Here is a 27998-nt window from a genome sequence, read left to right as displayed (position 1 = left end):
TACAAAAAGAGAAAGAACTCTTCCAAACTGATTTCATGAAGCTTTATTTCCCTGCTACCAAAACCAGATAAGGACAAGAAAACTATAGACCAATATCAGTGATAAATACAGATTGAAAAATCCTCTACAAATATTTGCAAATCAAATTCATTATCACATAAAAAGAAAGATTATATTCCACGACTGAGTTAGTTTCATTCCAGAGATGCAAGGATGATTCAACATACACAAATCAGTAAATATAATTCACCACATCAGTACAGTCAAGGTAAAAAACCCCAAAATCATGTGATTATTTCAGTTGATGCATGAAAAGCCTTTGATAAAATTCAACATCTCTTTATTAAAAAACCTGAATAAGCCAGGTATAGAAGTATCACACCTCAATGTAGTAAAGGCTTATATGACAAATCCATGCCTAACATCATCCCAAATGCAGAAAAACTGAAAGCACTTTCTCTAAAATCAGTAATGGTGTAAAGGATGTCCATCCTGGCTACTCTTATTCAATATAGTACTGGAAACTTTACTCAGAGCGAACAGGAGAGAGAAAGAAATAAGAGATACAAATAGGAAAGGAAGTCAAAATCTTTCTTTGCAGATGCTATGATTCTATACCTAGAAAACCCTAGAAAATACACTAAAAGTTTCTTTTTCTTCTTGAGACAGGGTCTTGCTATGCAGCTCAGGCTTTGTATTGTACTCACTATGGTGCCCAGGCTGGCCTTGAACTTGTAGTGATCCTCCTTCCTCAGCCTCCTGAGTGCTGGGAGTGCAAGGGGTGCTACCACATCCAGAACCTAAACTTTCTTACAGCTGGTATCTTAGTAACTTTTCTCTTGTTGCTGAGACAAAATACCTGACACAGAAGTTGAAGGAGGGAAGGTTTATTTTGGCTCATGGTTTGTAGAGGTTTCAGTTAATAACTGGCTGGCTCCAAGGCAGGGTAGCATGGCACAGGGGCATCACAGAGGAGAAACAGTTCACAGCAGACAGAAGGTAGCAAACTACTAGCGACAACAGCATCTTCTTTCTGCCCCTTTTATATTTTATTTAGGCTGCCTGGTTTACGGTGGGTGCCAAAGTAATCAGTTGACTAATTTAGTAATCACATACCCTTTGTCTCAGCATCACACACTCCAGATCCAACTACCTCTGAAAAAGCCCCACCTATGACTGCATGAGGCTTGGTGTGTGTGGGGGGGCATCTAGTCACAAGCTATAACAACTGGTAAATTCAACAAAATATCAGGTTACAAAAAAAAAGCAGCAAAAAAAAATTTGGAACCAATGATGAACTGCTGAGAAAGAAATCTAGAACAAAACCCATTCACAATAGCCTCAAAAAAACAGTAACAGTAGTTTAGTCCAGTGATGGCGAACCTTTTAGAGACCACTGCTCAAACTGTAACCGAAAACCCACTTATTTATCACAAAGTCCAAACACCACAATTAAACCTGAATACTGAGGTTTTAGTTTAGAAAAAACAGCTCAGACGTTAGCATCTTTTGTCTTAAAAGAAAAACATGTGTGTCAGGTTCACCACCACTGCGTGTGTTTCCTATATGAAGAGATCAAAGTCAGCATGCAATGGAGATACCTGCAAACAAACCTATGTTTATTGAGATGCTATTCACAGTGCCACGTTATGAAACCAGCCCAGAGGCCCAGGAAGAAATAAAGAGGGCCAGGGATTTAGCTCAGTGGTTCTGCCATCTGCCTTGCAAGTGCAAGGTCCCAAGTTTGATCCCCAGTACCAAAACAGAAAAAAGAAATAAAGAAAATGCATAAATACACTATGTAGTACTATTCAGCCAAGAAAAATGAGATGTTACTTGCAGGAAAAATGGATGGAACTAGAGATCATTATATTACGGAAAATAAGCCAGATTTGGAAAGATAAGTTATCATGTTTTTCTCTCATGTGGAGGCCAGGGAAAGAAAAAAAAAAAAAAGGACATCAAAGTACAAGGATGAATGTTAGGGAGAGGACTAAGGGAGGTTTTAAAAAGGGTAATAAGGATGGTGGATATGGATCAAAGCATTTTATACCTATATATGAAAGTGTTACAATGAAACCCATTATTCTGTACGGTAAGTGCTAATAAGTATAATAAAAGAAAAATAAAAGACAGATGCAGAATATCCTCTATAACTGGTATGCCCATTGGCTTGGAATCTGTGATAATTTTAGGTTGAGCTTAGACTAGTGAAAAACAAGGCCACTCAACTTACAGACTCAAACTCACTGTTAGAGTATTCTGGTCAGGATATCTGTTCATCATGGCACTGATTCTATTGAGGGAGGTGGATGTCCTACCTCCCTCACTGGTCCCCACCAACACTTAGGTCTCCTAAGCCCAGGCCCAGCCTCTTTGAAGGATGCTGTAACCATCACTACACCGAACTCTACATGATGTGTTTAAACTGCTCTTGAGAATCGGCTTCTAGAAAAACACTTGGAAATGCAACATTTATTCATTCTGATCAAGTTTTACTGCCCATTCCCTACCCTTTCAGTCTAAAATCATAATCTGGGGGACACAACCAATAATTTCAGAAGGATGTTAAAGACATTCATTTGTAACACTGTCCTATATATGAAAAAACCTGAGTAGTTTTCAGCCTTAGTTTACAAAAACACATTACTCATTGGTAAGACAGAAAAGTAAGTTTTGAGATTTATTTTATATTTATACCTTTTTAGAACCCATAACATAGCTTTCTAGTTGGATGTATGTTTTTAATGACTCTTTAAACATCAGATACAGCTGGCGTGGTGTTACATGCCAGACTCCCAGCACTCTGGGAAAGCCAGGGCAGGAAGGAGGATCGCAAGTGTGACTGTTAATCTTGATATTTCAACAAGACTGGATTAAGAAATGCTCAGTGGTTAGAAAGGCATGTCCCTGGCTGCGTGTGTGTGGGCCGTGGAGGTGTGACCCTGGGTACCATGCAGGGTCCCTCACCCTTTCCTCTCTGGCACCCCACCCCTGCCCTCCTTCCCTGGAGCTCTGCTTCGCAACGTGCTCCCACCATGATGTTTCTGCAGTGGAGCCTGCCAGCTCTGGACTGAAAACTTCTAAACTGTGAGCTCAAATAAACCTCTCTTTAAGTTGTAGTGTCTGGTGTTTTGTTTATACCAAGGAGTGGAAAGTGACTAATACAAATTCAAGCGCGGGCTGGGGTACTTATCAAGACTCTGTCTGAACAAAACGAAACAAAATAAAATTTAAAAAAGGCTGGGAATTAAATCAGAGTAGTCCTTGGGAGTACTGCCAGAAAGAAAAGAAAAAAGAAAAATAAAAATAAATAAAAATCAGGTAACAGTTTATAAGCTTCTAGAGAAGTTAATTTTTCAACACGAATTTCCAAAACTTCTCTTTGGATTTTGTCTTGTATAACAACATGCCCCCCTCCAAAAAATTTTAAAAACATACATAACAACAATAAACCCTGCAGCCATCATCTAACATCCTGTTAACTACATTCTTTACTAATACTTCCACAGCCCACAGGGCAGTGATAACTGGTATTCTCAATAATGACTTCAGATACAGGAAAATCCTAGACAGCCATATAAATCAAACGAACTAATGACATATCATTTGGATATTAAGTATGCTTAATTGTATTTTTAATTATGTGAAACACATAATTGAAGTATCACAGGAGAAAACTCAAATATAGAATATTCATGAACTTGTATACAACTAAACATTTACTATATAATACTAACAGTCACTTTAGTATCTACTTTAATATTTTTGGTTCATTTCACGGTGCCAACTATGATGATGAAAAAATATGGGTTAATGAAATTAATGGGGATGAGGCAAAGTAATAACCATTCAAAACTGCTTATTCTATAACCTCATTAGCCCACCTGAATTGCGCAACATAATTTTAACTGCACTCTAATTACACACTCCAAAAACTCAAAACTCACAGAATTAATATGACTTGAAGGGGGGCTCAAGTTTTCAGAAACCCACCTACAAAGCAAAGGTGATGACACTTCAATTTGCTTCAAATAGGGGCTAAGGATATGGCTCAGGGGTAGAATGCCTGCCTAACAAGTTCAAAGCCCTAGGTTTAGTCCTTAGCACCCGCAAAGTAGAAAAAAATTGCTGACACTGATATGGTATTACTAAATTAAACCTGTATGATTTTACAGAGAATTTTGTGGATTTCTTTACAGAGAAATCCATAACAAGATACAGTTAAAAGGAGAAAAGAAAACAGGGACGGTTTGATGATTTGATCTCTCTACTAACTTAGTAATGTTATACAGAGCATCATCAAAGCTAAAGCCCCATACATGCCAAGACTCTTCCTGTAAGTATGATATTCTAGGTCTGTCAGACCTAGACTTTGGAGCTATTTTCCTCTAATGATGACAAGATGATGTGGGACAAAGGTAAATGAGCAAAGAATCCAGACATACAGGTGACAGATAACCATGGCAGCACCTTGATTTCCACACCTATGAGAATCTAATAATTGAACACTGTTATCATTAAGATAGATTTCAAGGTATAACAGATTCCATACAGCTAGGGAGGTACTGAAGCCTTTCTATGGGGTTTCCATGGGAAATCTGTATTTTTAAAAATCTCCTGATAAAAAAGTAAGTGATCTAAAATCTGTACCAAATATGAGCCAGTAAGAAGCATACTAGATAATACTGGGACCTGGTTAATACATTTTTGTTGACTCTGGTTTGTGATCCTATTGATATGATTTTTCATTTCACCCTTTCATAAATAACAATTCTCTGCAGCGTAATTCCTCATCTTTGGGAGCCATTTTATTTTTAATGTAGCTCGTTTATTTCTAATTTTTCTTTTTTGGTGGCCTAACAACACAGAAACAAGAAGTCTAAACAAAACAAAGCAGTTTTAATGAAAATTAAATTTTAGGAATGAGGTTACTTGATGAAAACCATCAAGTTACTCAAACCTTTAATCCTCAGTTATAACTACTAAAACTTATTATGTATAATCAAAAGTAAGTGATCCACCTACCCCAATGAAAAGGCAGAGGCTGTCAGACTGGATAGAGAAACAAGAGTCACCTATACACTACCTGCAACAAAACTACTTTAAATTAAAGAAACAAGTACAAAGGAAAAGGACAGAAAAAGATAAATTAAGGTATTACAAATCAAAACAAAGGTAGAAAGGCCATGCTGACAACAAAATGGGTTTCAGAATAAATAATATTGACAGAAAAATGAGCTGATAATAATAAAGAGGTTGATTTATTAAAAGGACAAAGGAATACAATATCCTAAACAATTGGCCACCTTTACAGGAGTGTCTCAATGGCATACACTTTCATCCCAGCACTTGGATGCTAAGGAAGGAGGATTGCAAAAGTTCAAGACCTGCCTGGGCAACTTGGCAAGACCCTGTCTTAAAATGAAGGGCTGGGATGAAGCTCAGTGGTAAAAGGCCCTTGGCTTCAATCCCCAGTATTGAGCAGGGGCTGAGCATATCTCAAAACATGTAAATAAAATATTCACAGAAAACAATAGACAAATCCATAAGTACAACCAGAGATTTCACTATCATTTCATCAATAATTGATAAAAGTCAACAGAAACTCTATAAACCTATAGGAAACTTCAATAATATTGTGAACTAATTGGCATTTACAGAAACCTCCACAACAGGACACAAATACACATTCTTTTCTAGTTCATTTAACAAGATAAACCAAATCTGGAGTCACAAAACAAGGTTCAATAAATGTCAATGGATTCAAATCATACAAAGTATGTTCGCTGACTACAATGAAATAAAAATAAAAATCGGTAGCAGAAAAAACATTTGAAATTACAAATATTTGGACAAAATAACATAGCCCAGGAGACAAAGAAAAAAAGTGAAAGCAGAAAAGTGTTCTGAGCTTAATAAATCTGAAACATACCAAAACTGTGAGATGTAACTAACGCAGTGCTTACAAGTGCTTACAGGAAAACTTACAGCACTGTATGAAAATATTAGAAAAGAAGGCAGGTCTAATACCAATGAACTAATTTTTAACCTAAGAAACTAGTAAATGAAAAGCAATAAAAAGAAAAAATGAATGAAATGGAGAAAATACGGAAAGAGTAGTAAAACAAAATTTCATTATTTTTGTAAATAAATAAATAATGAAAAAATTTCTGGCCAGACTAAGCGGAAAAGAGGAAAAAAAGGATGCAAATTACCAGTATAAGAATGAAAAATGAAAGAGCATTACAGATAATGAGGGAATTTACAAACAACTCTATTCCAATAAATTTGATAACTTGGATGAAGTGGATGAATCTCTTAAAAAGCAGAAATTAAACATCTCATTTAATAACTGATAGTTAAACATAAAAACATTTTACCAACTAAAGAAATTAAATTTATAAATGAAAATCACCCTCCCCATACACACAAAAACAACCAACAAACAAAACTTTCTGACAGATAAAGCAATATAAGCTTGGTTGGTTTTACTAAGAAATTATAACACACTTTAGAAAAATATCAATTCAAATCAACTCTGAAGCAAATTGAAAAAGAGACAATGCTTCTCACTTCATTATGACACAAGCATTACCGATACCAAAATCAGACAGAGAGGGCAGGAAAACTAGAAATCACATCCTTTATGAACAAAAAGGCAAAAATTAACAAAATTTAGTTAATTGAATATAATATATAAAAGAATAATCACTATATCCATATAGCTCACACCAGGAATACAAGATTACTTTAAATATATAAACAAAATCCAACTTCCATTCATGACAAAAATCTTAGCAAACTAGAAAAAGAGAACTTTCCTCAAACCCATTGTTTTAGTTACTTTTCTCATTGCTGAGACAATATACCCAACACCCACAGGTTAAGGGAGGAGAGGATTATTTTGGCTCACAGTTTGTAGAGTTTCAGTCTATAATTGGCTGGCACCATGTCAAGATGGTATGGCAGACAAGCATTGCAGAGGAGAAACATGCCAGGCAAAAGATAGTGAAAGCAAGCCCTCTTTCTGTCCCCTATGTTGGGTAGCACTCACACCTTTAATCCTGGTGCCCTAATCCTAGCATTGCACCATGAATCCATCTCAGCATCACACACTCTAGATCCAGCTACCTCTGAAAAAGCCCTACTTACGATGGCATGAGGCTTTGAGAGGACAACTAAACACAAGCCATAAAATTCATAGAAGAATATTTTTGAAACACTTACATCTAACAGTGTATTTTACTGAAAAGCTGCATGCTTTCACCCTGCAACTGAGAGGAAAACAAGGATGTCCACCCTCACCATTCCTATGGAACATGGTCCTGGAAGCTTTAGAATATGAAATAAAGCAAGAAAAAAAAATAAGGGCACAGAGATTAGAGAACAGAAGTAAAACTGTCTTTTGTTACTGACAGCACAGCGATGTAGAAATTCCTAAATACAAAAAAAAAAAAAAAATCCCAAAAAACAAAACTACGAGAATTTATAAATATTAGTAAGGTCACAGGACACAAAAATCAATATACATAAATCAAGTCTATTTTTATACAAGATAATCAGAAATGAAGATTAAAACACCATTTAAAATGGCATCAGCACCTTGAGACCACACTCTTAAGTGAAATAAACTGGACAATCACATAAATATCACATTGTCTCTCTGGTGTGAAAAACTGAAAGTATAAATAAGGGCCGAAATGTGTAATAGATATTGTGAAATAGGAAGAAATTGTTTAAAAGGAAGGGAGAGGGACAGGGAGGGGGAAAGGAAGGAAAAAGAAAAAAACAAGTAAAATGGTAACAAATAATGGATGAATCTGCAATATAATTTTTTTGTTGTTTTTTGGTACCAGGGATTGAACTTGGGACCTTAACACTTGCAAGGGAGTTGGCGGAACCACTGAGCTACATCCTTGGCCCTCTGCAATATAATGTATAAAATCATATGCAGTAAAAATTATAAAATATTGCTGAGAAAAATTAAGACCTAAATAGATAAGCCATTTTCATGGCTGAAAAGACTGTTAAGATGTCAACTCTCCCCCAATTTATACATAAATACAATGCAATTCCAATAAAAAAAAATCCCATCACCTTTTGGTATAAATTAACTACCTGATGCTAAAAGAATAAAGAAATATAAAGGATCTAGAAGAGGCAAAACATATTCTAGAAAAAGAAGATTTATAATTAAGATATAGGAGTTCACCGGGCAAAGCCTGCAATCACAACACACTAGGAGGTTGAGGCAGGAGAATCTTAAATTCTATTTAAGCCCAGGCAACTTACAGATGTAGTGGGACTCTCTTTCAAAAGAAAACATATTAAAAAAAAGGGCTGGCATATATATCGATGCAATGGCCCTTGTTCAATCCTTTGTACTGCTTAAAAAACAAACAAACAGGAGTCAGGATAGTATGTAATTGGCATACAGAGAGACAATGAGATCAATGGAACAGAATAGTGAATCCAGAAATACAATTATACATACATTATCAATTGATTTTGACAAGGTTGGTAAGATGTCAGGAGCAATGCTACATACTTTTAGGGAAAAACCATTCGATTAGGCCTAGTTCTTCTGCCTACAGGCCAGCTTTGGCATTTTGAGACATAATTTCATTTTGGCCCCAGGTCACAACTGAGACCTCCATGACTGGGTGATGCTGTGATGCTCCAGGACAGGATTACACCAGCTGAAGACATCCTGGGAGGAACAAACTCTACATCTACTCAGTTCCTCATTGTTCTTGGATTGTTACACTTTGTTTATGCCATGTACTGAACTCTCTGCAAGTCATTTGTTACACCCTGTTTATCCGGATGTACTGAACTCTCTGCAAGTCATTTGTTACATGTGTTTCTCCTGATGTACTGAATAAAAGGTGCGGTAAGCTGGGGGCTTTCCGTCTTTGCCGCCCAGAGCAGCACTGATCAGGCCCAAAGCTCAGCTTCTTCTCAAAGTTTCATTTTTTCTACCTTTCCTGTATAATAAATTAATTTGCCTTGTACTGCGTGGCTCACAGGAGACTAGGACTTACTGCAGAGGTCCTAAAAACGTCCCCTTTCCCTGTTCCCTTTAGTAAGACTGAAGAAATGATCATCTTTTCAACAAAGAGCAAAAAGGCAACTGGAGAGCCGCCTTTTTTTTTTTTTTAAAGAGTTACTTTACACTATATACAAAAATGAACTGAAAATAAATCATAGATCTAAATATAACAGATAAAATTGCAACAATTCTAGAAAAAAATCCTAGTAAACGTGGGTTTGGCAAAGATTTCATGAACACGACAATTGAGAATTATGAAAGCAAACAACAGTATACTAGAATACGTCAAAATTAAGAGACAAATATAAGAATATACAAAACAAATATAAATAAGATACAACTATAAAAAAATTTGAAAATGTAGTCAATGAAAGATTTGTATCTTATAATAAATAAGACAATAGCCAATTTAATTTAAAAATAGAGAAAAACGGAAACTTCCCCGAAAAAAGAGATAAGAACATGAAAAGATGTTAAACATAGGTAGTCATTGGGGAAGAGAAAATTAAAAACCACAATGACACACCACAGAATCTTACTAAAACTGCTAAAGACTGTCCATATCAAGTGTTGCAAAGAATATGGAATTGCTGGAATTCTCATGAGCTACTGGCAGGAATATAAAATGGGAAAACTACTTTGGAAAGCACCAATTTGACAGTTTCTTTAAAAGTTAAATTACTGAACCTTCCGGGTCGCTGTACCACTGCCCCAGCACTGAGGAGAAGAGCTGCCCACAACACAGACGAAGAGAACCTTCTGGGCCGCCTTACCACTGCCCTCAGCGACCAAGGAGCAGAGGAGGTGAACCTTCCAGGTCGCCATACCACAGCCCCCAGTGCCGAGGAGGTGAGCCATGTGGGCCTCAGCAGCACACATCACCACCTCCCCACCCCCAATGAGAAGACACGTAAAAACAAGTCTCAAAACCAGACTTCCAGATCACCTATAGCAACCCCAAAGGGAAACGATATGGAACTATCTGATACTTAACCACCTGGACTCCCTGAACGGGCAATGAAAGACAATCTGGAAAAAATGAAATCAGAAATAATTTCTCAGGTAACAGCAGAGATGGTGCCCATACTACAAGACATGATTAATAAATCTAGAGAAGAGTTGAGGAACATGATGGAATCTCAACATAGGAAACAAGTGGAATCCATAAAACAGATGCAAACAGATTTCCGGGAGATTAAAAACTCCATTGAAAGTTTGCACAGCAGAATGAGCCAATGTGAGGACAGAATTTCAGATATAGAAGATAGGATTGCAATTAGTGACCAGGAAAAGAAAAATTTCTTTGTAACAGCAAGGGACCATGAGAAATCAATGCAGCAGCTGCTAGACGATGCAAAGAAGAATAACATAATACTGATCTCAGTCAATGAAGAAACAGGAGAGAGTGCAGATGACATGAAAAAACTTCACAGAAGTGATGACAGAAAACTTCCCAAATGGGGGAAAGAACTTGACATACAGATAAGTGAGGCATATAGGACTCCAAATAGCCTTGATCAAAAAAAAATCTACACATATAATAGGCATATAATAGTTAAGATTCCAGAAACACAACAGAAAAACAAAATTCTACAAGCAGTTAGAGAAAAGAAACAAATCACATAAAAAGGAAAGCCCATCAGAATCACAGCAGATTTCTCAATACAAACCCTCAAGGCAAGAAGAGCATGGTGTGACATATTTCAAGCCCTAAAGGAAAACAGCCTCCAACACAGATTGATGTACTCTGCAAAACTATCTTTCAAAATTGATGGAGAAGGGCTGGGGATTTAGCTCAGTGGTTCTGCTGACTGCCTCGCAAGCGCAAGGTCCCGAGTTTGATCCCCAGTACCAAAAAAAAATTGATGGAGAAATAAGATACTTTCATGACAAAGAGCACCTTCGGAACTTCATGAATACCAAACGAGCACTCCAAAAAATTTTAAACAATATTCTAGGAAAAGACAACGAGGATCACAACCCCAGGAAGTACAGCACAATGAATCCGTTGGGCACAACAAGAAATTAAACACAAATGGGGAGAATCCAACAAAAAGAAAAAGTCATGACAAGGATAACTCAACATGTATCAGTTATAACCATCAATGTAAATGGTCTTAATTCACCAATCAAAAGAAATAGACTGGCAGAATGGGTCAAGAAGCAAGATTCAACAACAATATGCTGCATACAAGAAACACACTTAATTCAAAAACAAACTCATAGACTGAAAGTTAAAGGGTGGAAAACAATACTCCATTCGACGGGAACCCGAAAAAAAAGCAGGAGTAGCTATCCTCTTTGCAGATCAAGTAGATTTCAAACCAACACTGATAAAGAGACAAAGAAGGACACTACATCCTTGTAAAGGGAACAATCCAACAGGAAGAGATGACAATCCTCAAACACTAGTGCACGCAACTATATAAAACAAATGTTAATGGACATGAAAAATCATATAAGCACTAATACAATAGTAAAGGGGGATCTCAACACCCCACTGTCACAAAAAGATAGATCAACTTGACAAAAAATAAGCAACGAAATACTAGAACTCAATCAAGGTCTTGAACAAATGAACTTAACAGATGTTTACAGAGTGTTCCACCCCACAAAATCAGAATACACATTCTTTTCAGATGCACATGGGTCGTTCTCCAAAGTAGACCACACACTCGCTGATAGAACATGTTTAAGTAAGTGCAAAGGATCTGAAGTTATCCCCTGTATATTATCAGACCATAATGAGATGAAATTGGAGATCCATAGCAAAAGAAACTGCAAGAATTTCATAAACACGTGGAAAGTGAACAACACACTTCTGAATAACCAATGGGTTACAGAGGAAATTAAAGAAGAAATCAGACAGTTCCTTCAATTAAATGATGATGACAATACAAGATATTGGAATCTATGGGACACAATGAAAGCAGTCTTACGAGGGAAATTCATAGCAGTGAATACACATATTGGGAAAACAGAGCAAGCCCAATTAAACAACCTGATGCTGAACCTAAAGCTTCTAGAAAAAGAAGAGCAGGGCACATCCAAAGCTCATACAAGGGAGGAAATTATAAAGATCAGAGCAGAAATCAATGCAATGGAGACTCAGAGAATACAAAAAAAATCAATGAAGCCAAGAGTTGGTTCTTTGAAAGAATCAACAAAATTGACAAACCTTTAGCCAACCTTATCAGAAAAAGGAAAGAAAAGGACCAAATTCATGCAGTTAGGAATGAAAAGGATGAAATTACAATGGACCCAGCAAAAATCCAGAGGATCATCACTACCTACTTTGAGAATCTATATGCCAGTGAGATGGAAAACAGAAATGGACAGATTCCTAGATACAGGTGAATTACTAAAGTTGAATGAAAAAGGCCTAAAAATTCTAAATGACCCAATATCAATCAATGAAAATGAAAACATTACCAACTAAGAAAAGCCTGGATCACTGCTGAATTCTACAAGACATTTAGAGAGGAACTATTTGCCACTACTGTTTAAAACTCTTCAAAGAAACTGAAAGGGAAGCAATACTCCCAAATTCATTCTTGGAAGCAAGAATCACCTTGATCCCCAAAGCAGAGAAAGACCCAACTGAAAAAGAGAACTACAGGCCAATCTCACTAATGAACATAGATGCAAAAATCCTTAATAAGATAATGGCAAACAGAATGCTGAAGATCAAGAAGATCATACATCCTGACCAAGTGGGATTCATCCCAAGGACGCAGGGATGGTTTAACATATGCAAATCAATCAATGTAATACACTATATCCACAGAGCCAAGGACAAAAAACATAAGGTCATCTCAATAGATGCAGAAAAAGCATTTGACAAAATCCAACATGCATTTATGATAAAAACCCTACAAAAAATTAGAATAGACGGTCTCTACCTCAATCTGATAAAAGCCATCTATGAAAAACCAACAGCCAATATCATACTAAATGGTCAAAAACTGAAATCCTTCACACTAAAATCAGGAACAAGACAAGGATGTCCACTATCACCACTCCTGTTCAATATAGTTTTGGAAACATTAGCCATGGCAATTAGACAAGAGAAAGAAATAAAAGGAATAAAGATAGGAAATGAAGAAGTCAAATTGTCATTATTTGCAGATGACATGATACTGTATATAGAAGACCCCAAGAACTCCACCGAAAGTCTTCTAGACTTAATAACCAAATTCAGTAAAGTAGCTGGATACAAGGTAAACACAGAAAAATCAATAGATTTCCTCTACACAAAAAAAGAGACTCACTGAGAGAGAAACGGGGCAATCAATTCCTTTCACAATAGCATCCAAGAAACTGAAATACATAGGAATCAACCTAATGAAAGAAATCAAAGACCTCTTCTCTGAAAACTATAGCACTCTGACAAAAGAGATTGAAGAGGATATCAGAAAATGGAAAGACATCCCTTGCTCCTCGGTAGGAAGGATCAACATAGTGAAAATGGCAGTACTTCCAAAACTGCTATATAGATTCAATGCAATCCCAATTGAAATTTCAGCAGCATACTTCACAGACCTGGAAAAATGGGCTTCTGAAATGAACACACGTTTCTCAGACAATGAAGTAGAAATAGCAAATAAACATATGAAAAAATGTTCAACATCACTGATCATTCAAGAGATGCAAATGAAAACAACGCTGAGATTCCACTTCACTCCAGAAAGAATGGCTGCTATCATGAAATCAACCAAGAACAAATGCTGGCAGAGCTGTGGGGAAAGAGCAACACTGCTCCACTGCTGGTGGGAGTGTAGACTGGTGCAACTACCTTGGAAATCAGTATGGAGATACCTCCAAGAAATAGGACTGGATATCCCATTTGACCCAGCTATTTCCCTGCTGGGGATCTTCCCCAATTAATAGAATCATATCACAGTGATATATGTGCACCCATGTTCATAGCAGCACAGTTTGTAATAGCCGAAGCTTGGAAAAAGCCCAAATGCCCATCAACTGGAGACTGGCTAAAGAAAATGTGGTTTAATAAAATGGAAAATTAGAGACATTTACAGCTAAAGGGATGCACATTGAGGTGATATTCAAGTGAAATAAATAGCACACACATGTGTAAATACCAAATAGTTTCTCTAGTGTGAGAGACTGAAAGTGTAAATAAGGACTAAAAGGTATAATAGATAATGTGAAATAGGAAGAGAAGGGGCAAAGAGGAAAGGGAAGTGGGAGGGGTAGGGGAAAGGAAGAATGGAATGGAATTAATATTAGAAAATAAAAAAACGAAAGCAAAGTTTTTGTAAATGGGAAGGATGGAAGGGTTGAATTGAGGGCGGGGGAATGGGGACAAAATAAGAACCAAAAGAGATTAAGTAAAGGTGCAAATTTCCAATGATAAATGTCATTACACTGCATACCTTAAATTTACCAATAAAATCAATTTTTAAAAAGTTAATTTAAGCATACAATTTGTCCAGTCTATTCTTAAGTATTTACCCAAGAAAAATGAAAGCCTCTCACTACACAAAGTCTTCTACCCAAATGTTTACTGCACTTGTATTTGTATGAGTTCCAAATGAATAACATACCACATGGCCGTCAACAAGGAAATAACTAAATAAATGGAAATATATCCATAAAATGAATGTCTGCTCAATAAAAGAACTACATACGTACACACATGCTAACCCATTTTTAGTCTCAAAAATCATTATGCTTATTAAAGCCAGACTAGCCTCCCCTAGAGTATATACTATACAGTATTGTAATAAATAACTAAATTGCTAGTTTCACCAAGTTCACGTTTTAGCTGACTGTTACTAGTTTTATGACACTTTTATCTTTTATTGTAAAAAACCATAATATATGAGCACAAAATGGAAAAGCATTGAGTCCATGAAAATCAAATGGAATACTCTACAAAGAGCTAATAAAAAGTGGCTTAAATCAGACAAGATAATTGCAAAAGAATTGCAAGACATGGAGGTCAGTATAATTTTGCAAGTGTCTTAAAAAGTTGTTTTATTTAAAAAAATCTAAAATAGAAAATACATAATGAGTTTGAGTTTGTTTTATAAACAAAAGTAATGTAGAACCAATACTCAAAGAGAAAATAGTCTTTACATTTCAGTACGTGCATGTATGAATGAATGCACACTTAAAATATTTAATTAATATTCTCAGATGAGCTAAAAAATAGTGGACCCTTGAGTTACGACTGGCCTCTCATACTAACAACTTAGGTTACAACCCGAATGCCGGCCACTTGTGTGGCTGCAACCAAAGACTCTGGATGCCAGAAAAGTGTATGTAAGCATATGTAGCCATCAGTCTAAGCCCAGATGTGCATGTTTGTGCATGTGATTTTGGTCAGTGCTTTATATAGTCACCATGATTACTGCTATCAAAATCACCCCCCCAAAAGCTAGAAAAAAAGGTAAAGAATGCAATCACAATTGAAAAGAAAGAGTAAATTGTGGGAAAACATGAGAGTGGCATCTGTGTGACTGATCTCACTTATAAGTACAGCATATACATGTACCAGCTTATATGTACAGATTTGGAAGAAGAATTGGCTGAAGATTATATTCCCATGGGTCTGAGTTGAATTCCTCCCACCGAATACAACTCCTCTACTTCAGCCTATGGACCAGCAGGTTATAGCTAACTCTAAGAAGCTATACACCAAGGATAGCTGAAGAGTTTCCAGATGGTCTCAGATATAGATTTTACTCTTAAAGAGTTCTGGAAGGAACATTACAACATCCTTTCTTGTGTGGGGTTAACTGAGAAATCCTGGGCTAATGTCTCTCTAAGGACACTGAGATCTGCCTGGAAGAAAGTGTGGCTCAAAATTATACAGGAGAGAGACTTTGAAGGCTGTGTAGTGGAGCCTGAGCCTTCAATTGACCCTGTGATTGATGACACTGTCTTTCTAGAGGAGTCCACAGGCTTGCAGGTAGACAGTGGTGATGTTGGGTGGAGGAATACTCAGAGGAACTGTCTACAGAGAACTTTAGCAACTTCTGGCTGAGCAGCAGGGAATGGCAGCTGAGGAGCTTTCAGAAGACGAGGGGAAGTAGCAACAATCAGTGGAGCAAAGTTCTTCTTCTGAAATAAAGGAAATCTTGAAAAAATGGACAGACTTGCAAACATTTGAGAGAAGACCCAGCCAGACGGAGAAAAAAGCCAGTAGTTGCATTCACTTGCTTAATGACAATGTTATGTCATACTACAGAACAATGTTAAAGAAAAGACAGAAACAGACAACCTTAGACCAGTTTTTAGTTCAGCAAAGGTTGAGACCTAGTGAGCCTCACAGAAGCAGGTCCCAGTGGGCTACAGACTCTCCCAAGGAGAGAAAGGACACCAGAGAGTCGGGTTCCTGATGTTCTTCTGGAAGGGGACTCTCCTTCCAAACAATAACCACCTTTCATTTCGTCCTCCCTTTCTGCAAGCCAAAGATGTCAATTTGAATGGTGAGTACAGTATGAAATTGTTGTTCTGGTAAACTAGACACATTATATAACTTTTTGGTGAATACAGTAGGAAAATTATTGGTGTTTCTGGAAATTACTTACATTACACAACCCTTTTTTACTATGAAAAGGTTAGTTAAGGGGTGCTTTGGGAGGTTCAGAATGCATTATGGGTATTTCTACTATTTCTTATGGGAAAAATAGTTTTGACTTACAACCAACAATTTGAGTTCATAAGTCAAGGGTCCACTTATGGGTTTAATCTCAATGACTAAGAAGGGTCCCTAGGGTTTTTTGATTTTATCTTTTTCCTACTATAAAGCAGTATGTTCCTGAAAAGGATGGCTTATCAACACCAGAAAGAAGGGGAAATAATATATAATCATATCATCCAAATAAAAACAAATATATACAAATATTTTGTTAAATGTCAATGAATAGCATACAAATATATTTATGTGTCTTTTCCACCTTAATTTTACAAACAGGCTAGTTGTCCCATATTATTTGAAAACTCTATTATTTTAAATAGCTGCGTCTGGCACAGGGTTTTTAAAATTACCAAATACATGCATACTGATTGTGATGTCTACTTATGATGAGGTTTGAAGAGAGTCATTCACTTCTTACTCTTCTTAAACTGATAAATAGGAATTAAAAATAATGAAGATGTAAAAGAGCTAAAAATTGGATTCCTGATTAAGATGCAACAGCCAATAAATAACTATTTAGAAAAGAGATCTGAAATAACATTTCCACCTTTATTCTCACTGATTACCTCCACTTATTAAGATCTACAAGAGCAGCTTCTCAGGAAAACTAAGACAACCAATCAGAAAATTGTTGCCAACACAGTAACGACCTGTGGCAGTTAAAAACCCACTTCTCCTCAAAGAACAGTAGAAGCAATTATGTATATACAGGGAGGCTTTTAACCAAGGAGTTTAAAAAATACCCACATTTATGTGTTAGGACAGAAGTAAACAATGCCATTTCTTAACTGTTGTCTAGTTTCTGTGTTCCTATTTGGGAAATAAGTAAAATAAGAACAATAAAGATAACAAGAATGGTATCATCTAGGATACTAAGATCAGGTAGACCTGTAACTAAAAAATGTGGGTACTGGCTGTTTTCATATAAAAATAATGCTACACTTAGAAATTATATGACTAAGTAGTGCTAGTATTCAATACCACAGGTGTTTTCTCCTGCCCAGTGTTATGGCCTGTTGAACTGAATATAGATTTTTTTTTTTAAACCAAAGATTTGTTCTGAGACCAACATTTCAATGGTTCTATATAAATTTTATAGCACTTTAAATTACTCTGAGATTTAATATACAAGGGCACTTTTTAGTATTTCCCAAATTTTTTGAAATAAACATTACTTTGAAAATATAAAGAAAATTTATTTTCTTTTTTATTTTGGTTTTTTGGGACAGGGTCTTCCTACGTACCCCTGGTTGGTCTCAAGGTCATGACAATCCTCCTACCTCAGCCTCCTGAATGCTGGGATTACAGGTGTGCAACACCATGCCCGGCAAAAATTTTATTTTCACAAAATACAAGTATGGTACAAAACAGCCTCTGAACTACAATATAAAATATATAGTCCACAAAAATTGTATACATCAGGAAAAGAAAAGCTTGTATAAATATTTTAATCTAAATGCACCGAGACATCACGAGATTAATATAAGCTACTTTTAGCCTCTACAATTACAAGAGATACTCAAAGTGGTGGCCATTAGCTTCCAGACATTTATTAGTATAGCGAACTGCTGAAGTGTGTAAATATTTTTTTGGCAGACTCTGTATTTATATGCACATTTTATAACTAATATGTAGAAAAAAGGCTTGATGTATTTAGTCAAGTTATATTTTAGAAGCATTTTTAGCACATATAAAAACACATATATTCCCTTTTTTTCAACAATATGCTGTCATTTCAGTTCCAAAGGACCACAATCATAGCAGGGCATGGAAGAAGCATGCAGAATATAAGATAGGACTGTAACAATAAAACATTCAGTCACTTCTCACTTTCGGCCATTAGAATATACTAAACAACAAATCTCCATCAGCTGATTCTTTAGGACAGGAAGAAAATAATTTTAATTACTGTCTTTAGCTTGAAAATGAATTTAGAATAAAAACATTTAGTTGTTTATCAATTCAGTTAAAATTATCAGCCACTTTAAATGAGTTTATTTGGTCTCATAAAAATTTGATCTACATGTACAGCCACTTTCAAAATAGCACTGTGCTGTAGTCTGTAATGATTGCTTTTTGCTTATTTTGTTTTTTCATTTGAGGTGCAGGAGATTGAATTCAATGCCTCATGCATGCTAAACTACTAAGCTATACTTCCAGCTCTGATGAAGTATCTTTTAAAGGGTATGTAACAAAGTTTCTGTCTTTCCCTGGGTCCAGGTGTCCAATGCACATCACTCATAATACATAATCACTTTTATTAGTTACCCTTTCAGAGATAACTGTATGTATAAGCTGAAAGACGACCTTGTTTTTAACACAAATATTAGGATAATAAATATTTTTCTTCAGCTTGCCTTTATTTTAAAAATTTAAACATATTGTCAGGTAAGTCAGTAAAAAGATGTGATGACAGAAGCAGCAGTGATAGGGATTTCAAGATGCTGTGTTGCCTAAAGACTGAAGAGGCCACCAGCCAAGGGATGCTGGTAGCCCCTAGAATCTGGCGTAGATGTCTACAAAATAGATTTTATCTAGAGCCTCCAGAAGGAGCACAATGCTTCTGGCATCTTTTTTTTCCCCCTTTTTTTGGTACTCAGGACCTTGCACTTGTGAGGCAGGCATGGTGCCACTGAGATAAATCCCCAGGCATCTTATTTTAGAATTTCTGACCTTAAAAACTATACCACTGATAAATTTATGATCTTATGAGCCATTAATTTTAATCACTGTAATAGCAGCAAAAGAAATATTATGATACATTCAGACCATCAAGCACTACACTGTTTTAAAAAGGAACAAGGATGTCTTGATATGGAAATATTTTGGGATTACATTGAGACACCCAGATAATCCAAGATAATCTTATCTGAAGATTATTAATTTAATTGCAACTGTGAAGTCCCTTTTGCAAAGTAAAGTAACCTATTCATAGGTTCTGGGAATTAGGATGCGAATGTATGAGGGAGACCATTATTCAGCCTACTGCAGTACGTATGCAGTATTTGGCTTTAATTTTATGAAGATTATGGGCCCTTTATTTTTAGACTCAATTTAACAACCCTTTAAAAGAAAAAGCTTAATATATATACTTACTGGTACTGTAGAAGTTTCTCAACTAACAGGGTGACCTGAAAGAGGATATTCTTATCCCTGGCTTCTATCTTCTCTTTTGCTTCCTGGCTACAATGGGGTGATCAGCTTTCCTCCACTATGCCCTTCTGCCATGTCATTTCTGCATTTGATTCAGTGAAACATGGACTGAAACTTCTGAAACCGTAAGTCTCTCTTTCTTTATATTTCTGATGTTGAGTAAATTTTGTCCCAGCAATGGGAAAGTGTCTAATACACTCACTGTGGTACTATACATTCAGTACAAGGAATTATAAATTCATCTAACATAAATCAAAACATTATGAAAGCTAAAAAATGCACCATGTTAAACAAAAAATTTAAACTGAAGAATCAGAGAAAAAAGAATTTCAGAGTCTTACTATGGAGCTGCTATGGAGGCATCTTAAACACACAGCATAGAATCTTAATAACATAGTTGCTATGTAACACAATTTTGCACTTCAATAAAAATTTCCTATTCCCTTCTACCAAAAATTCTCCATTTTAAGCATCCAATGGAATTCTTAGACTTCATCCAGTATGGGTGAAAAGTCAGTCAAAGAGACAGCACACTAGTTCCTTAGTTGACTTACATTCTGGTACAAAAACCCACATGTTCTGTGTACTAGTCATGTCTTTCAGTGGTTCTCAGCCCTGGCTCCTCATGGCTACCATATGGAAAGCTGTATAAAATATGAACTTCTGGACTCCACCTCCAGTTAAGTGGTCTAGGGTAGGACTTGGGCATAAGTATTTCCACTGACCTAGTCCTATCCCATTTTGCAAGTAAGAATACTGAGGCTTAGAGTACCAAACAACTTATTCTCAGTTTATGGACCCGGATAATAAAAAGAATTCTATTTGCTTTCCATTGTACTGCTCACCTAAGGTTACTTTTCTTCTTCAGAGTTTCACAGATAGAACATTTATTCTTACTGCAGACCTGATATCTGAGATACCTGCTATTTACTAATAGGTAGGTAGCATATATGATGTGAAGGAATAATTCATATCTGAGAGGGATAGGATATGACAGTGTGAGGTCTCATAATTCAACACAGAGGAGCACCCAATTTAAAACTTATTTCTGAAATTTTCTATTTAACATTTTCGGATTATGACTGACTGCAGATAACAGAAATCTCGAAAAGCAAAACCTGTCGATTAGGGAGAATTACTATATTAGCAAGTTAACCAGTATTTAAAAATCAAGTGGAAAAGCATTGTTTTTCCCAACCGGTAAAGATTCTGCAATGCTTTCCTAATTTAATGCTAACAGTAACACAGTTAACCAGGATGTGTTGGTTTAAAAAAGGCCTAGGGCTTTGTAATTCTTTCTACAGGTCCTAAGAAATGAAAAAAACATGGACAAGCTGCTGGAGTGCTTTGCTTCTTTTCTGTTTGAAAAGAAAACGATACACTAATTTGCTTTTATTTTTACTGAAATACGTTTATGGGCATGAATCCAAAAAGTAGTGCACATATTACAGAAATCTAATTTAGTTCTACTTATAAGACCATTTCATTTAAACTTTGTCTTTACCAGTTTGCGTATGTTCACAATGTGTTTCTTCACCTTCTGGAGCTTAAGATTCTTTATCTCGGTAAATCTCTAGTCTTTTTTCCTAATCACCTTCCTATATTGCCTCAGCTGAATTAGGTGCCTCTCCTTTGTATTTATTTACCCCTCTCCCCAATATATAAAAGAATATCTCACTTTAATGAAGATTTATTCCTGTAAATCATACTAAGTCAAAACTCAATGATGAATACTAATTTTCTCATAGGAAGAAGAAATTTAGTAAGTGGCATACAGGTGACCTGGTGTGGAAACACATAAATCTATAATCATTTGTAACATTTTTGGCTTACTATTGCTTTTGTTTTCTCAGCCTTATCACTAATATTTTCTAAAGTTTTCTCTTTCTGAAATTAAGTGCATAATAGTTTGGTCTTTATGGCATTTTACCATATAAATTATACCTTCTTTCCTGATGTTACTAATTTCTGGGAGTATATTTTTCAGTGCTACTACTGACAGCACACTGGGTGGATGATCTTGTTAAAAGATACAAACACATTTACAATTAAAATCATAACAAATATTAAAAATAATAGTACATTAATAACAAATCATTTATTGCAATTCTAAACCACAGAGAAAGAGGCAGAAAGACAGAACAAGAGAGGAACTTATATGACACTGTCAAAAGATTATTTCTATTTAACCATTAAAGCACTGTAGCTGTGTGGCAAAAGTACCTACACAAGATTTATGATTCACAAAATATTTTCTTCAGTCTTTTAATGTACTGAATTACATTAACCAGGATTCCTACTACTAAACCATCCTTGCATTCCAGGGCTAAGTGGTATTTGTTCCTGATTTATTCTTTTAAAATACTGCTAGATTTGATATACTAATATTTTAACATGTACTTTTATGAAGTAACTGCTGAGGTAACAGGAATCTACAAAACAAATAAAACAAGACCTTCTAAAATAAATTAGAGTAAATATCTTAAAGCAAAATATTCTTTCAGAAAATTACAGAGTTCCAGTATGATCCAATTTGTGTTTTAAAGGACTGTCTGAATGTTGTATGGTAAATGACTACACAAGAAAAAGGGAAAAAATTGGTAGGAGCTGTGACAGATTATGTATAAGATAATGGTGGCTTACATTAGGGCTAAATCCTCAACATTTCTCAAACTGAGTAGCATGAAGCCCTCTTTTTAGAGATAAATAATTTTTTGCAAACCTCCAGGGTTCACTCACTATTTTGTTTCTTAAGCATATAAAGAAGACAAAACAAAGTATTAAGGCTTCTTATACAATACTAAAGTATTTAACACCATCAAACATAACACCATCATAATTTAAAGCAAAATTAATGTTAGTCTTATATTTTACTGAGAAAATTTCCTGCTGGAATATAAACCTACATAACACCATCATAATTTAAGCAAAATTAATGTTACAGTCTTATATTTTACTGAGAAAATTTCCTGCTGGAATATAAATGTGGTATTTAAATCTATAACGCAGCTTCTTTTGAAGTCAGGAAGCCTACCCTGTAAACTATATTATGACTTAGAATTCTCCCAATACACTAAACTTTTATGCAAACTGAATACCATATCATTGTAAAAGTATGTTAAAAATGCCACTGTAAAAGTAAAATTTCACATTACTCTCAGAATAAACACAGGCACTAACCTTGTGGGCAAGTTCATGTTAGGTAACTGACAACATGCACTTACATATTTTTAAATTTTATCACAAAAAGGCAAACAACATTATCTTGTAGAGAGCTCTCAGACCACTAAGTTCATGATCTGATCTGAAATACATGTTTGGCTTAGCGGTAATGCATGAGTTTTAAGATGGTTTTGTCCAGTATTATTAAAGGGATTCCCCTGCCTGGTTTTCTTTATGACTAATGGTATCTATGTATAGGAGTTAAGGATGAAATTCATTACTTCAGAATGGGAAATAAAATGGTCCATATTGAGGACTAATCCATGGCCTTGGCCTTGTTTTATTAACTCAAATCAGTCAGTGGACATAAACGTTCATAATATGGTTTAAAACAGCTCTAGAGAAAACTAAGATTTTTAAGAAACCAAACAATAAAATCTCTAGTTGCATGAAATTTTAGAGATTATAAAAGCTACTTCCACCACTATATAGATGAGAAACTATCACTCAATAGAGTTAAAAAGAGTTGTCAAGTTCCAGAAAAAATCAGCCATTACATATCCAGAAAAAATTACCTTTCCTATATATTCTTTCCAGAACTACCCATGACAATATTTTAAAATGGCAAAATTCAGCAGGATACAGGAAACCACTAAAGAATATAAGGTAAGATATAACCAAGTACTACACTCAACTGTGTGGCTCAGATAATAAAAGCTGCACATTTTTGAAGAACGAGACATAAGATCTGGGATTGCTTTATATAGGAGATAGGATTTAAGCTGAGTTTTGAAAAATTTTATGACAGCGGAAAGCAAACAAAACAGGTTTTATTAGTCAGGTTGCTGCAAAAAAACAAACAAAAAGCAAAACAACAACAAAAAAGATAGGATGGCTTAAACATCAGGCATTTCTGGTTTTTTTTTTTTTAGATAAACTGATGAACTGTTAGGAATTAATTTAATTTGTACAGGTGATCATGAAATATTAGGTGGTTTGATTTTCTTAAATCTGGTACCAGACCTTAACTTCAAAAATGTTAATGTTGAAAGGTAGTGCAAAAATGTCTATTAACAAAACTGCTTAATAATGTTGACAAACAGCACGAAACACTTTTTCTTTTACAGATACCTTTCTAAATCCATTCTTGATGCATTCTCTGTCCCTTTCAGAGAATGAGTTGTGCAGACTGATGAGGTGAAAAATCAATTTCTTTAAAAACAACAACAAAGTAGAGCCTATTTACAAAACATGCAAAAGAATTTTACGTAAGGTGTTACTGTAGAACTAGCTTAAAGGGAATACAGCTGAGGGACAGAAAATACCTTTACTTCTACAAATATAGGTCCTTTTCCCTACTTTCTGGATGAAGTACATTGTTTAGGGCATGAGCTATAAAACAGCATACAGTGCAAAGACAAAAACAAAGAGTCTGTAAATCCTTTATATTTCCAGCAGGTGAGACAATATACTTGAGTGCTGAGGTTAGCTCTAGCGGCGAAACCAGAGCCAGCTATTAAGCAGCCAGAATGCAACAGTAATTGAATACATGACCATTTCTCTTTTAGCACGTTCTCTGTTCTCCTCTTCTAGAAGTTGTAGACGTCTATTTAGTTTAATTATCTGTCGTCTTAATGAAGCTGCATCTACAACATTCATGTCATCTGCCGCTCCTTCAACTGTTGGATCTATATTTGAAATGCCATACCTGATGTTGTCATGATGAGGATTAGAAGTGGCGGCAACAGACCCACCACGCAACACAGGTATAGAATCATTTCTGACCAGCTGTCCATTTTGGCGAACAGCATTTTCACTCACAGAGCGCGCTCTCTTTTTAGCCTGCCAACTGCACGGATTTCATCATTTTGAGGGGTTGGAGGAGGTCTTTCTAAGTCCAGAAAATCTACTGGTCTTTCACTTAGTGTAAGTACACGAGGTGGTGTTTTTAGTGCCAGAGGCTTTAAAGGAGTAGACTGAATAAGGTCAAGATCTGCTGGTCTTGAAAATGAAATGTCTTCAGTATTTCCTGCTACAATAATCCTCTCTGGAACTTGCATTATCACACTGGCATTTGGAACTCCTTCGTGGAATCCTTGTTCCAGGTCAGCATTTGATGGTGCTACTTTTAATTTTTCCGGGACCCTCATTCACTGACTAATACCTTCGGTGTATTCCATTTCATACTGAATTCAACTAATTTCTGCCATCTCAGCAGCAGTGGGAGAAGGAAACGCTGCCACACTAACCAAATGTGTACCAAGTACCGCTTGCTGTTGGCATTGTTTCTGTGCTTCATATTAAATCCTTAACTTGCTTCACTGTGCATGGGCTGGACTTGGAGCCACTGGTGTCCCCCGGGCCCTCTACAGAGTCCTGCAGAGGGCCACCGCCTGCCGGCTCCCGGGGCACTCTCAGAGGCCGTTCGTTGGCCGAGCGCCTGCAGTGGGCAACCCAGGCAAGGCACCCCTCTCTCAGTTTTAAAGGTTGAAAAATCCAAGATAAAGAAGCCATCTATTTTGGTTGCTGATAAGGGCTCCTTTCTTGGCTCACAGATGGCTACCTTCTCACTGCATCCTCATATGTGGAAACAGTGCTCTACTAGTATCTCCTTTCTGTAAGGTTCTAACCCTATTATGAGGACCACACCCTCATAACATCATCTAAACCTAAGCATCTTCCAAAGACGCGATATTCCCAAACACCATCCTAACAGGGAATAGGGTTTCTACATATGAATTTGGGGGGACACAACTCAGTGCATCTACTGGGCATTCCTGGAGAGGAATAACATTTGTGAAAGCTCTGCGGTGGTAATGGATATGGTATGTTAATGAAATCAAGAAAAGACCTGTCTTTTTAGAACTGATTGTCCTTGAAGCATAATAGAAAATTGCAGGGAATAAAAAGAATGGGGTATTATAAAAGGTATAGAAAGCTATCTTATGATTTGATTAGACAGGGGCCAGGGATTTCCCTCATACCAAAAAATTAAAATTAAAATTAAAAAAAAAAAAAAAAAGATTTGATGAGACAGAAAATAAGGAGATAAATGTTAGCACAGCAGTGACAAAAGGAAAATACCCTTTAAGACTAGTGTAGCAAAACTGCAGCATGGCTTACAAGAAGTAATAAAACACCCCAAATAACAAACAACTTTACAGGCAGAGATTTTCAGTGGTTCTGCTGCCTGCCTCACAAGTGCAAGGTCCTGAGTTCAATCCCCGGTACCAAACAAACAAACAACTTTAAAGTAGCCCATGCTCATAATTTACTCTCTATACATGGAACCTAAAGATTAAAGCAGAGGCTCCTAAGGACAGATATGAATTGAGATGTAAAGCAGCACAGTCAAGCATGGTGGTTCAAGGCAATAATCCCAACTACTCTGGAGGTCAAGACAGGAGGATTCCAAGTTGAAGACCAGCCTAGCAACTGAGCAAGATCCTATGTCAAAAATAAAAGATAATTTTTAAAAGGACTAGGGACTCAGCACTGTGTCTCAGCATTCCCTGGGCTCAATCCCAGTACTAGAAGAGGGTGGGGAGGGGAGCACAGTGTCATCTATAATGTTGTACCAGACTTCAATGAAGTTATACAATAATCTCAGTAGACAATCTGAGTCAAGAACTTCTTGGATTGGGCCGGGAATTTAGCTCAGTGGTTCTGGCGCCTGCCTCGCAAACTGAGGACCCGAGTTCGATCCCCGGTACAAAAAAAAAAAGAACTTCTTGGATAATTTATCATTTTAGAGTCAAAATTTGTTTTGATGAATTTTTCTCCATCATCATCCTTTATCAAAACAAAACACTAACAAAAATAATCACTGAGACAGGAGAGAAGGGTCTGCTGCTTCCCCAAAGGTATTTTTTGTTCTGCAGCTGCTCCAAAGACCTTGCAGCCAGCCAGCCTGCATCACCCACTCCATGGCTGCCCTGGAAGATAACTGCTTTAGCTCTAGGAAGCTTCAATCACAGACTTATTCCACATAGCTCTGCCCTGTAGCTTTTCTGTAGAATTCTGCCTCTTTGCACCCCTTGTTCAGGTACACAAGGGGCTCCTCTCCTACCCACAGTCAAATAGCAAGTCTGACATTGTGCATGCAGGAGCATGCCTCTTTTCCTTCATAAGCAATCTCCTCATACCCTTAGTCAGTACACCATTACCCCTCATGCTGCAGCAAAAGTCCTAATAAAGCCTCTTCCAGGTGACATATTCTTGCCTATTCATGATTTCTATCTTGAAAAGAGCATATGCAACTGATAACATCACAGGCCACTGCACTAAAAGCAATGAGAAACTTGAGTTGGTAGCACTAATGCCCAAAGCTACCATCATCCAGGACTGCTAACACTAAAGGTGGGCTAGTAGCAAAGAACAACAAAGAACGAAGAATAGCCAACAGCCACCATCTCTGGTAGCTTGAAGAGTTCCAAAGGCCTACCAGTAGGTGCTGGTCCCATGCTGCAAAGAGGGCCATTAATACTAAAAGAACTAATAGGCACTGACATTCAAAGCCCAAGACTAACACCATAAGAGCTACAATTTACCAATTTGTGACTTCTATACAAACTAAGCAAGAGCACTCAGATGACTGGTAACATCTTAGAAGCCAGTACAGGTACCTTCCCCTTTGGAGGGCCATGAAAAAGAAGGCAAACAATAGTGACAGTCATTCAGCAAGCTCAAGAAACAGCCTGTGTTTGGTCTCCACCCTATGTGCAGCTACCAACTCATGCGATCTGGTGATACTGCCCTGAACATAAATACAGTAGTGCCCCTTTATTTGTATGAGCTATATTCTGACCTTCTGAAAATGCCTAAAACCACAGATACCAGTAGTATGTTACCCTATATAAGTTCTTGTTTTTTCCTTTAAATACATATCTATGATAAAGTTTACTTTATAAATTAGCCACAATAAAAGATTTACAACAATAATTTATTTCTGAAATTTTC

The 27998-nt window shown here is 36.4% G+C and overlaps 1 protein-coding gene and 1 pseudogene across 3 annotated transcripts in view; both read right to left on the bottom strand.

Moving 5' to 3' along the window:
* Hs2st1 (heparan sulfate 2-O-sulfotransferase 1) overlaps positions 1–27998 on the bottom strand; it is a 217405-nt gene that overhangs the window by 55842 nt on the left and 133565 nt on the right. The gene's annotated exons all lie outside the window — the stretch shown is intronic.
* The window catches only part of LOC147827634 (mitochondrial fission factor pseudogene), a 61840-nt pseudogene continuing 33867 nt past the window's right edge, over positions 26–27998 (bottom strand). The window contains exon 1 of the transcript XR_015451962.1: positions 26–27998. This exon is cut by the window's right edge and continues 33867 nt beyond it. The product of XR_015451962.1 is annotated as a mitochondrial fission factor pseudogene (transcript).

Source organism: Heterocephalus glaber, unplaced genomic scaffold (assembly GCF_053883595.1).
Source record: "Heterocephalus glaber isolate CG9 unplaced genomic scaffold, H.glaber_assembly_v1.0 deba00001442, whole genome shotgun sequence".
NCBI lineage: Eukaryota > Metazoa > Chordata > Mammalia > Rodentia > Bathyergidae > Heterocephalus > Heterocephalus glaber.
The sequence above is the reverse complement of the archived record's forward strand: the minus strand, read 5'-3'. Positions and strand labels throughout refer to the sequence as shown.